Source organism: Triturus cristatus, chromosome 6 (genome assembly GCF_964204655.1).
Source record: "Triturus cristatus chromosome 6, aTriCri1.1, whole genome shotgun sequence".
Classification (NCBI taxonomy): domain Eukaryota; kingdom Metazoa; phylum Chordata; class Amphibia; order Caudata; family Salamandridae; genus Triturus; species Triturus cristatus.
The window spans coordinates 1,459,950,363-1,459,962,854 of NC_140589.1; positions in this window are offsets into that span (position 1 = coordinate 1,459,950,363).

Consider the following 12,492-nt stretch of genomic DNA (forward strand, 5'->3'; position numbering starts at 1 on the left):
CAGCCATCTAGGGAAACCTACCTAACCCACACATTTATGGAAACTAGACACCCAGGGGAGTCCAGCGAGGTATGGCTTGCGTGGGCCCCCCATCATTCTCCTCCCCAGCATCCCCTGCAAACCTCAAATTTCGCCGAAAAATTCACTTTTTTCTCAAATTTCTGTGTGGGAAAGTTCTGGAATCTGCGTGAATCCACAAATTTCCTCCCACCCAGCATTCCCCCAGGTCTCCCGATAAAAATGGTACCTCACTTGTGTGGGTAGGCATAGTGGCTGCAACAGGAAATGGCCCAAATCATACTGTGGAGACTTCCAAATTACCTATAGCAAAACTACCTGGTTTTGGGGGAGGGGGGCACCTGAGATTTTGGCCCCGGGCTCGGCCGCCATCTTGGGAAAGTACCAAATCCAAACATTTGTGAAAACTAGACACCCGGGGGAGTCCAATGAGGTATGGCTTGCGGGGATCCCCCAAAGTTTTCCTACCCAGAATGCCGTGCAAACCTCAAATTTAGCTGAAAAAAAACACATTTTCCACATATTTTTGTGTGGAATCACCGTGCCGGCACAAATGTCCAACCACACAGCGTTCCCCTTAGTGTCCCGAGTAAAATGATACCTCACTTGTGTGGGTGTTCAAAGCTGAATTGGCTAAAAACGTATTTTAAAAAAAATGTAGCGCTTAGAATTCTCGGTGCTATACTCTAAATCCCTAAGTTCTGGGCTCTTCCTAGCCACAGGCCTTTGGCCCACCCACACAAGTGAGGTATATTTCTTCCAACTCTTTCTTCCTAGGCCATGTTAACTTAATGTATCCTAACACCTTTTGAATTTCTTGATAATTTACACAACCAGTTTTCCATTGACTCTCTACAATGCATACTTTGGATACTTCACAAATCGATACAACTTTTTCTGTATCATTATCCTCAACAACATCTTCACAATCATCTACTGGGAGCCTTGACAGACAATCTGCAAAAATGATTTTCACTCCTGGAATATATTCAGCTTTAAAATGAAACACTTGCCATCTATATTGCCAGCTAGCTATATTGGAAGTCGCCTTCCCACACCCTTTTGTAGTGAATAAGTCCACTTATGGTTGATGATCCGATCTGATATTTGAAATTTAAACTATATACATATTTCCGGAAATATTCAATTCCTCAGCAGCATGCTAAAGTTTCCTTTCCTAATGTTAAATATTTAACTTCAGCACCCCTTAATGGTCTAGATGCAAACACAATCGTGACTAATCTCCCTTTGTGGTTTTTGCATCAACACTGTCCCACACCTACATTACTAGCATCTGACACAATAATTGAATTACATCTAATGTCATATGTTGATAAAGTAGGAGCTGACGCTATCTCAGAATTCATCCCCACACTTCGCGTCCCTTACAAATCAAATTTCTCACATTCATCATTTTGTTTGCAAATACAGGTGTGAATTTGTAATGATATTCTGCCAACCTGAGAAATGATCTTGATTATCCTAATTTTTCAGTTGATGTGACTCTTTTATTGCCTTAACTAAACTGCATTTAGGTGAAATGCCATGTTTGCTAATGCTGTGACCTAAATAATTTACTGTTTCCACTTCAAATTCACATTTTTTTCTAGTTAAGATGAAATCATTTTCTTTGTCTGCATGTTGTTGTTTCATATTTCCAAAGACTAAAATGTCGTCCTGAAAATACAACACGTTCTACACATTACTCTTTGAAAAAACAAAAATTCTGAAATCAGTCCAAACGGCATCCTCTAATATTTGTACCAAAGTGTACTGTCGCTTTCCTTATACAGTGCTTTCTGATGGTACACACTGGATAAGTCCAACATAAAGATGCTCCTTTCAACATGGAGAACATGTCCCATATATTTGATAAAGGGTGTCGATCAACCCATACACAATTGTTTAAGTCTCTTAAGTCAACACACAATCTGACCTTTCCGTTAGGCTTGTGCACAACAACCACGGGGTATAACCATTCGGAGGATTCAAACTCTTCAATTATGTCTTGTTGTATTAACTTCCCAAATTCTTCCTTCAATGTACCTCTAATAGCTAATGGTATATTTCTCACCTTGTGCACTTTGGGTATCACATTCTGTTTTAATACAAATTTGTGCACAACATTTTTCATAAGTCCCAATTGTGATGAAAATACTTTAGGAAACAACCTTCCCAAATCAGTTGCTTTATTCATTTGCAAAATCAGGTCACTATACCCCAACACTTGATCAGGGTGATATTGATCAAGTGTGATCATCAAATCTCTTTGTTAAGGCCACCCTAATATACAAGACCCATTCTTTGTGACATATACTTTTGCTTCAGTGGTTTTACTTTTACAGCTTAGCTTATAAGAAAAGTATCCTAAAACATCAATGGGTTTGTTCCCATCACCAACCAATGTAATATCTGGTGGTGACAACTGTAAATCTGGAAATTCGTTTAACCAGTTGTCGCCAATCAAGGTATGTCTAGCTCCTGAATCTGCCATTACCTTTATTTCTTTGCTTCTTATATTGACAACACTAAAAGGGGCATCATTTTACTTCTAATTAACTTCATTTATATTTAATATATATTCCTCTATTCCATCTTCTGGTTCATGATTGATCTCCTGTATAAAATGTATTTTTTGTTTGTTTCCCTCACACCCACTCTCTGTAGGCTTATTTTTTACTTTTGCACATCCTTGCATAATGTTTCTTAGCCCTACACTATCTAGAAATCTGACCTATTGCTGGGCACAATTTCTCTTGGCCAGGTGACCTGCAAACCCGCATTTAAAACACACCCATTGCTTCTTATCAGTACTTTGCATAGAAGATTATGTTTTAACCTTCCCTTTTCCCGACATTTTGTCTTCCATTCTACATTACATTTTTTTATCCATTGTACTTCGGCAGAATTTTTTGCTGCCAACTCCTTCATGCCTAACTTTATTTCTTCAAAATGGTGTGCCACATCTATAGCTTTACTTAATGTCAAATCACTGATTGACAATAGTTTTTCTTGTAACTTTGTATCAGCTATCATATGCACCAATTGAATTCATCCATGAAATGAAGCATAATTACACTTGGCTGCTAAGATTCTTAAGTCATTAACAAATACATCGACTAATTTGTCCCGTACTCAGAAATTTGTGTTGCACAATTATTTTGTTGATTTTCTTAGTATATAAATTATCCAATAGTTTTATAGCTGATTCATACACGACTTTCTGTTCTTCTTCATCATCCTCTTCCAGTACCATTGTTGGTGGTAAGTGATGTAACACATATCTATCTTCTGCACCTAAAATTTTTTTCAAGACGGCCAATTTCTGTTTGTTAGTATACCCATCACCCCCATTTGCTTCTATATAAGGCTCACATCCATTTTTCCATTGTCTCCATTACAATATGGATCTCCTGGTGTAGGTAGAAATGGTACTGGTGCATTCATATTAATTAAAAGAATAATATACCTTATTAACTTCTAACTAATTATGCTCTCTGGTGGGAGAATCCCTGATTTTTAATACAAAAATAAAATTTTCGCAATGGTATGTGAATCACCGAGATGTTACCAACAGAACACATATATCAATCTTTTGTATTTACACTGGTGTATTCCCATGCAATGTTCACACTGGTGTGCGAATCACTGAAATGTTACAATTAGTACCAGTGTCTGCACAGGTGTGCAAATCACCACTTCAGAGTATTTTGTTTTTTCAAAGGTGGCTGCCGGTTAAGTTGACTGTCCATACTCGTGTGCAAATAACCACAATATGAAATTAATACTGATATCTGCACAGGTGGGCAAATCACAGAAATTTTTAAATTAATACTGATCTTCCCACAGATGTGCGAATCACCACTTTACAATAACACACACAGCCTTCTCCCAAATTGGCTACCGGTTGTGCGGGTTGCTGAATCTTAACTCCTGCTCCACTACTGTGTGCGTATATCACAGAGACTGCCAAATACCCTCCTAAAATTGCCACCAATCGTGCGCATTGCGCTCTCACTGCACCACTGGATTCAAGCTAGCCTCGCTGATGAGGGGTGATGCCCCAAAACCGGTCCCAGGATGCTTGTTTCCCGTCCAGGGAGGACCTGGCTTGACAGTTCAGGCTGGACTGTTCCCATCAGGAACAGGGTCAAGACTGATTTGCAAATAGCTGGTTCCAAACTGGAGTGGTGTGGTGAGCAAAAGAACGATGGATTAAACCCAGATCTTTGTGACTGGGGGTGAATGTTTGCATTGTTCAACATTCCGTCAATCAATTGTCCCTTTTCCATCCATCTGAGACTATGGCAGTTGTTACAGCTTCGCCTTACATAATTTCTGGACTTAAGCATTCATCTCCTTCGTCAGGGTTCACCTTCTGCTGCACAGGTGACTTGCAGTCAACGAGAGAGAACTAGACGTGTGTTTAAAGAGGGAGGGGGGTCATAGCTGTCTGGCAGTAAGTGACCTCCATAGGAGAGAAAGGAAGTAGTGGAAGGACATGAGTATTGGCTAAGGCGAGGGAGTAAAAAACGTATTACCTTTGAGCACTTGGTAGCTAAGCCTATCTTCTGATCCGCTGCTTCCTTTGCTTCCTGACACATCCTTGTATCACTTTCCGCTATCCATGTGCCCAGTTCCCGTTTCCTGCTTCATTCCGACTCCGGTCCTATTCCTATCCTACCTTTTATAGGCCTGCAGCCCTCTTCTGTCTGCTTATTTCCATTCTCCCTTTTCTCAGTTCTCTGCTTTTTCACTGTCCTCACGCATTCATCTCACCCAGAGATTCAGTATACTTTTTAAGAGAACTCATCAAATTTTGTGCTTAAAATTGTGGATGTCAGTTCACATTTTTGGAAGTGTAAACACCTCCTTGCCTAAAATGTTGGTGTGAATAACTCTCATGAGAAAAAAAGGAGGAAGTCATTGGTTGCCAGGTGACATCCTCGTGTCAGATGTCTTTCAATTTTGAAAGCAAAAAAGAAAAGGTGCTTGGTCAATAGAATTTGAAAGATTCTCAGACTGAGTCACGAGAGCATATTGATAAATGCAGGCAGATGTTGAAGCCAAAAATAAATGGCAATCAAACAGCTAATATTACGTCATTGGGGCAGACTCTGGAATTTACATGCATTTCAAATAGGACATTTTCTGACTTCCTAGATGTTATATTTGTAGAGGATGTATCTGGGTTTCGGTGCTAATGGTGAAAACTGATGGGTGACACCAGGCGCCACTCGCTATCTCCACTTGAGGAGAGTGGCAAATAAGTGACGGGTGACATGGCTTCCGGCGAATGATGGACTAAGGGTACCAGTAAATGGCTGCAGGGAGGTTTGTATGGCATCCACTGCTGATGATCAATACATGTAAGGAGTTAGTGTGCCTCATCTCTGTGCTCAGAGCTTCGGCAAGGAAAGTCGATGGAGTATGAACCAAGCAGGGCACCTGCAACAGGGGGTAATGGCACAACCTTGAAAATACACAACACTTTAGCACTGTCCAGCTATATAAACATGAGGAACCAGAATATACAAATATTAATAGGTAGGCCCCTACCAATTGCACTGTGTCACCCTTACACCTGTCATGAGGCAGACGTAAGGTTTTGATGCATTGGTGTCCTAGAAGTGTTGCAGTGAAATCTCATAGATTTCACTGCAACATTTCTACAAGGCTTTCTTGCAGAGGAACGCCAGTCCTGCATACATTATACCTGACGCAGGTATAATGTGGTGCAGGGCTTTACCAGGTGACGCATCTGCCTAGATGTGTCACTTTGTAAATATGGTGCAACGTGGCACATTGTTTACGCCGCTGATCCAGCGGTAATTTCACGGTAATTTCTCAATACAAAACCTCATTTACCTCTAATTTACCGCTGTAAAGGTACTGGACCCTTGCCACTGTATATTGCCTTCAGGAGACTTTACACAAACATGAAAAATCAAAAATGCATTTAATATTTAAGCCAATAAAGAGAGTTGTGAGTATTTTTAAAGGGTTTTATTTTCTAGTTTAAAGTTAAAGTTCTCTGACCCTTTATTCATTTAGTCAAATATCAATCAGGTTACATAATTGAAAATAGGAAAAATAGAACTAATACAAAACATATTGTAGGTTGCATACAAAATATTCCATAAAGGAAGGGAATGAGGCATCAAATGTCAATCAGAATTCTTTAAAGAGTTCAGGAAAATATAATTCAAGAGTGAGTTGTGCAGGGCTAATCAATAATTGATATTTGGCAAAAAATCTCCCATAAAGAGAAATAAATGCATAAGACAAATAAATCTTTTCAAAACGTATTAATTAGTCAAAGCATACACTTAAAGTTTTAGCATCTAAATCCCAACCTTATATCAGCTGCATTTCTCTGCCCTGGTCTGTTCAAGTCTGCCTCTCTGTGCTTCAAAAGGAGCGAGACAGCCCGCCCTTCACAAGACCTCAGAGGATTGTGATCTGCCTTGCCAAAATTATAACGTGCAAGGTTAGCCTATGCCCCCCACCTCCCTCTATCTCTCCTCGGACGGAATCTCCTCCCAGTCTGCACCCGCGACGTTCACGTACCTAACCCATATGATGTCTGGCCTCATCTGCTGCCTCTCTTCTCTCCTCCTAAATAACACGCCTCCAAAGAGGTAATTATTTATACTCTAATTCTTGGTTGACTACACTAATAATGTTGCAGTTTTCAGTAAAGCTTGCACTGATTAGTTAGCATAGATGACATGAGGGTCTCACCATCCTGTTCTCATTGCAAATTCCAAACCATACTGGTTTTAACAAAAGAAGCGTTAATATTTAATACAATTATGTTTTAGCAACATTTACTAGGAAGAAAATGTTTCAGTTCATTTCCTCCTTCCTGTCACATCGTACGCAAGATAAACACATTCCACAAACATTGGTAAATTGGCAGGGTGACAACAAAGTCCAGTTCCTGTTGTCCTTGAACCAGGTCTTCACTCGAGGCATTTGGCAGTATGTAGCTGGTTCTGGGCATGCTCTCTCAATCAATACAATTCACAGCCTTGCTGGATTCACAGGCAGCCATTTTATCTTAGGCCCAAAAATAAAACAAACACAAAAATAGTACTTATTTACTAAATAAAAACCCATTCTGTTTACCTCCCCCATACTAATACCTTGTATTATTTATTAGCTAGCAAAAGCTATTAATTTAAAGCAGCTTTTCTATTATTTGTGCACAACATGCAAAACTTTGCAATGTACAACATAGCATAAACATGCATCAGTGTAAATTTTCAAAGCACAAGCATTTAATTCATACTTATAGCAACATGCTCTAATGTTTTAGATAGCTTTTCATGCAAAATGTTTTTGCCCCCGTGTAGTGTTGGTGCATGGTTAATTAATACACATTATAAGGAGATGTGTTATGAACTAAATGTGTATTTGTCTAAATATGCAACAAAGCCAAAGTCTCTTAAGACAGGAACAGGAAGCGTAATTTATAAGGGAAAGGAGCTGGGAAGAGTGAACACATTCCATGACTATTTTCAAAGCTAAAGAGGAAACTGAAATCAGAAGTTTTCTCTACACTGCAAAAACACATGTTAATTCAGCACAAGCATTTCAGACTGACTAGGCCTCATTCCATGTTCATGTGTTTTCCACTGCACCAAAATCTGCATCATTTAAATGCAGTCTGTCTGAAGCACAAAAATAAAGCAATGCCTGACTCCAGATGAAATCTGAGCTACATCACCGCCGCTGCGTCACGAAAAGTGATGCAACAACGGCACAAAAGTGTTGCAAGGCCTTCATAAATAAGGCCCTAAAGATCTAATGAAGACGTGAAGATCTAACCATGAACTGCAGTTTTTGTTATCTCACTTCAATGGTGAGAATCACTACGAAAGTTTCATTTAATGTTGCTTTTGAGTGCTGGTATCTTCTTTTGACTGCTTAGACGACTGAAGCTTTCTTGTTCCCATGATGACAACGTGTTCTGATTGGATGAAAAGACCAAAGAATTGCAACAACTATAGATATTAGTGTTATATAAATGCATGTTCCTAGAGTAAAGGAGATTCTTCAGACCCTTTTCAGACTCTCTGCAGAGTCCTTTGCTGAAACGTTTCTCAGGCTTATTCTGATAGACCCATTAATTTTCCCTTGCCTGAAACCATGCTGCTCTGATGCTCGACTGATTTTCTTGTACCTCACTCTATGGAAAGTGATTATTGATTTACAAACTGCTTAAAACTATGCTTTCACCTCACGATTTAGAACTCTTTAGTGGTTCTATTAAATACTTTTCTCTTGCAGCTTACTCTTGGAATAGAGATTTTCTTATATGGAATACGCTTTATGCATTATGTAAGGTGTTGCATTAATTATGAATTGATGATTTATAAAGAATTATTCACTAACAGATTCTTAATGAAACCCTTTAAATCTCATCATTGACTCCCAAAAATTGATTATTTAACTCTGATGTATGAATTGAATGTGACTCGTAGCTCCTGATTAATCCTTCTCCTACGTCCAGGGCCCTATTGACGCTGGGCCCAGTAGAGCATGGACTTTTCTTTCAGATGAGTTGGACGAAAATTTTATACGGTAAACTGAATATTTATTTAAAGTCTCTGCTTCACCACATCCAAAAATTAACCATGTAACTTGTAAGTAGGATGATAACCATAAGATGGGGAAAAAGAGATCACTCCTTTGGTCCAGGCAGGAATTCAGAAATAAAAGTCAGAGTACTACAAAGTGATTTGAGACACAGAGGTACCTGCCGCTCAAATAATGCTGTGGCAAAATGTCAGTCTATTAGTCATCTGTAGCCTGGCATCTGTTCAGAGCAGTCACCGTGTAGGGTCAAACATCTCTAGCGCAGGACCTATGTCTTTTTCTGATGAGGTAAACCCACGTCACAAGTCTTTCGTGGGCTAGACTCTTGGAGAAGAGTGCACACCACGTATACTGCAAACTTATAGGAGAGACTCCCGTTACCACTAATCATGCTATGAAGAGACTGGCAACCACTTGTAGCTCACCCCTGGTGCGGACTGGCTACTTGCTCTCCCGACTTACTTCCATACAGCCTTTCATAACTGGGGCATATCACTCCAGCAGATTGTGTGCATTAGGAGATGGGTTACCTTTTGAGATGACAGGACACAGCTTGTATAAATGAAGACGTTTATTTAGCACCAAGCAACAAGCACTGGCATGTCACTGCTCCTCAGCAACTGTCTGCTTTCTCATCTTCCAGGAATCCACAATCAAGATTCCACAAGTCGAAGCATCCAGTTGCCTGGTGACATAATACAGAACACAACACATCCCCTTTCTTTATTAAATGTAAAACAAAATAATAACACTTCTAAAATTAAAACACTGTTAATTCAGATACCTTAACAATTTACATACACCTGAGGTTCATATATAATCTTCAAATGTCTTAGGTTTCACACTCACATGAGTGACATTTACCTCCTTACATGTTTTTCAGCATTTTCCAACTGAGCAGGTTCATTTCTCAACTTCAACCTTTCCTGCCATTTAACATCAGTGCATGTCGTCACCTTCCTTACATTCCACCAATTGTCATCAGATAATTTCAGTATGTTGCCCTTGACTTCCACCACTTTCTCTGGTTCCACCAGCTTGGAGTAACATTTCCTACCCATGTTCCCTGGACACATCCCCACAAATATTCCTTCCTCAAATTTCTCGCCACTTCTTTTTATCGTATCATTGTGTCTCTGGACAAATCAAGATTGCTATATCCCCACCTTCTTACTCAGCACATCATAATCAATCTTTAGAAGCCCAGATCTGACCATCCACAGTGGCACCGTCGCAGTGCACGGTGCTCTTCCTTTCAGTAGAAGAAACAGTGTCTCATCCATCACCGAGATCGGAGTGATTCATAGCATATCCTTGACCTGACTCCTCCAACATCCTTTACTTGCCACTGCCAACTGTATACTTTTCCCCAACACGCGGTTAAAACGCTCAATCAAACCATTTCCCTTAAAATGCTTAATTCCTCTCTTTTTCCTCTCTTTTCCAGAAAAGACTCATACTCTACTGATATGAATTGGGGACCATTATCGGTCAGCATCATCGCAGGACAACTCTCTCATTGGAAAACATCCTCACCGAAAGGAATCACATTAGTTGTCTTTACTTCTCTCATAAATGCCACCACTGGCCATGTTGAGAAGCAATGCATCATTACCATCGCAAACAATTCATTTGCACGCAAACACTCAAATGGACCACACGTGTCCATTGCCACCTTTTCCCATGCACGTTCAGGTAAGACCCCAGGGCATATGGGAGTTTCTTGCAAGACATGCGAGTTGTCACTACATGAGCAAGGTAAGCAATCTCTGGCAAATCTTTCAATTTGTCTATCCATGACCGGCCACCAAAAGTCTATGTGGGCTTTTCTCTTCACAGCCGACATCCCCATGTATCTCGTGTAGCAATCATAACAGTCTTTGCCGCAATTTGCTCTGCACCACCAACCTTTTGTACCTTCTTACTATACCCTTCAACACTGGCATCTCTTTCCACACACTATGAACATCTCCAATTCCTCTGACATTTTCCACTCCTGTACATGTGGCATCACCTTTATAAATTTCACCAAAGCAGGATCCTCCAAAATGGCTTCCCTCTACTAATCTTCTCCTATAGCTGCACATACTTCTGCCATGCTCGCTACCATCCATTCATCCTCCTCAACCCAGGATTGAATCTTCAAAGTCAATCTAGATAAACAATCTGCATTAACATTTTTTGTGCCTGACAGATATTTTATGGAGATCATGTTCTCCTGGAGATGGTACAGCCACTTAGCTATGCACGGAGTAGCTTTACTGGCCCCGCTTTGGTTTATCAGATCCACATGCATCCATCATCCAAGTGTATTTCATATTGCATACCCTGCCTAAATATTCGCAAATGCTGCATTCCCTACCAGCACGCCAGCGAATCCTTTTCCACGGTGGAAGATGTGCTTTCTGCTCCTCTCAGAGTGCAAAAGCTAACACAACTTCTCTCTCTTGTCCTTCGTGCCTTTGCACCAACACTGCTCCCAGCCCATAATTACTGACATCCCTTACTATAATGGTCTTATCCTCAGTATCAAATGGTTTTAAGGCAACAGCTTTCACAATGGAATTCTTCACTAAATCAAATGCCTGTTGACACTCTGCTGGTCATTTAAACTTTACCTCCTTCTTCATTAAGACCTGCAACACATGAACTCTTTCTGCAAAGTTGGGCACAAACTTAGCATCATATTTTGCAAGACCCAGGAACGATCTTAACTGATTCCGATTCTTATCCTGAGGAGACTGTGCTACCTCATTTGCCTCCACCAAGCTGACCTTTGGCTTAATTCTTTCATGACTCAAAGTGTGCCCTAAGTACTCTACCTCCTTCATGCCAAACTAGCACTTCTCCAGCCCAATTGTAAGTCCCGCCTTTTACTCCATCATGTTCTTCCCAGTTCACTCCCCAAATCAATACATTATCCTGAAATACCAGCACATTTGACAAACCACTCAAAACACCCTGCGTTACCCTCTGGAACACTGCTGATGCAGAGGCCAGCCTAAAAGGCATGCGGATGAATTGGTACACCCAATGGGGTTTATAAAGAACATCAAATGCCTGGACTCCGAGTGTGACGGTGCCTGATGGTGAGTGCTGGACAAATTTAAGATAGTAAAACATCTGCCCCGTGTCACACCCATCAGCATCTCATTTCTATCGGGAAGAGGATGGCGGTCCACCCATATGCATTCGTTCACATCCCTGAGGTCAACACACATGCATATGCTTTCATTCGGTTTCCTAGCAATCACAAATGGACTCAACCGCTCTGAGGCTTCTATTACGTCGATCACGCCTTCCTCACACAACATCGGTAGTTTCTCTTTCAAAAGGCCCATCAAAGCTAGTGGTTTCCAAATAAACTTAGAAACACTGTGACCCACTTATTCACCACATGGGATGCGGTCAGCAATACTTTCCTAGGGTGATTTGAATTGAAGAGCATCTCCAATGCACATTGCTCCTTCCATCCTAAAAAGGACCTTCCCTTTTCAACCACATACATATTGCCCTAAGCCTTCCTATCCTGAAATCCCATTTCTGCCCAAAAAGTATCCCAATACCGGCAATCTGTTTCCACAATACCCTTCAGCTTCAACATAAGGGGGACACAACTCGCATCCATCCAATCCTTCCTATGTAGATTTGTCTATGAGCAGAAACAGTGAGCACGAATCCGCCTACGCCTAAACATGTACCTCCTTGACGTTCATCCTGACTGCACACTTTAGTGTGCAATAAACGTCACCTATCTCCCTTGAATGACCATTAAGCTGTGGCTCCATCTCACACACAATTAACACTTCAATGTCATCCTCTTTACTCATTCCCAAAGCCTCCTCGTTCCCCAATGTTTCTCATTCATCT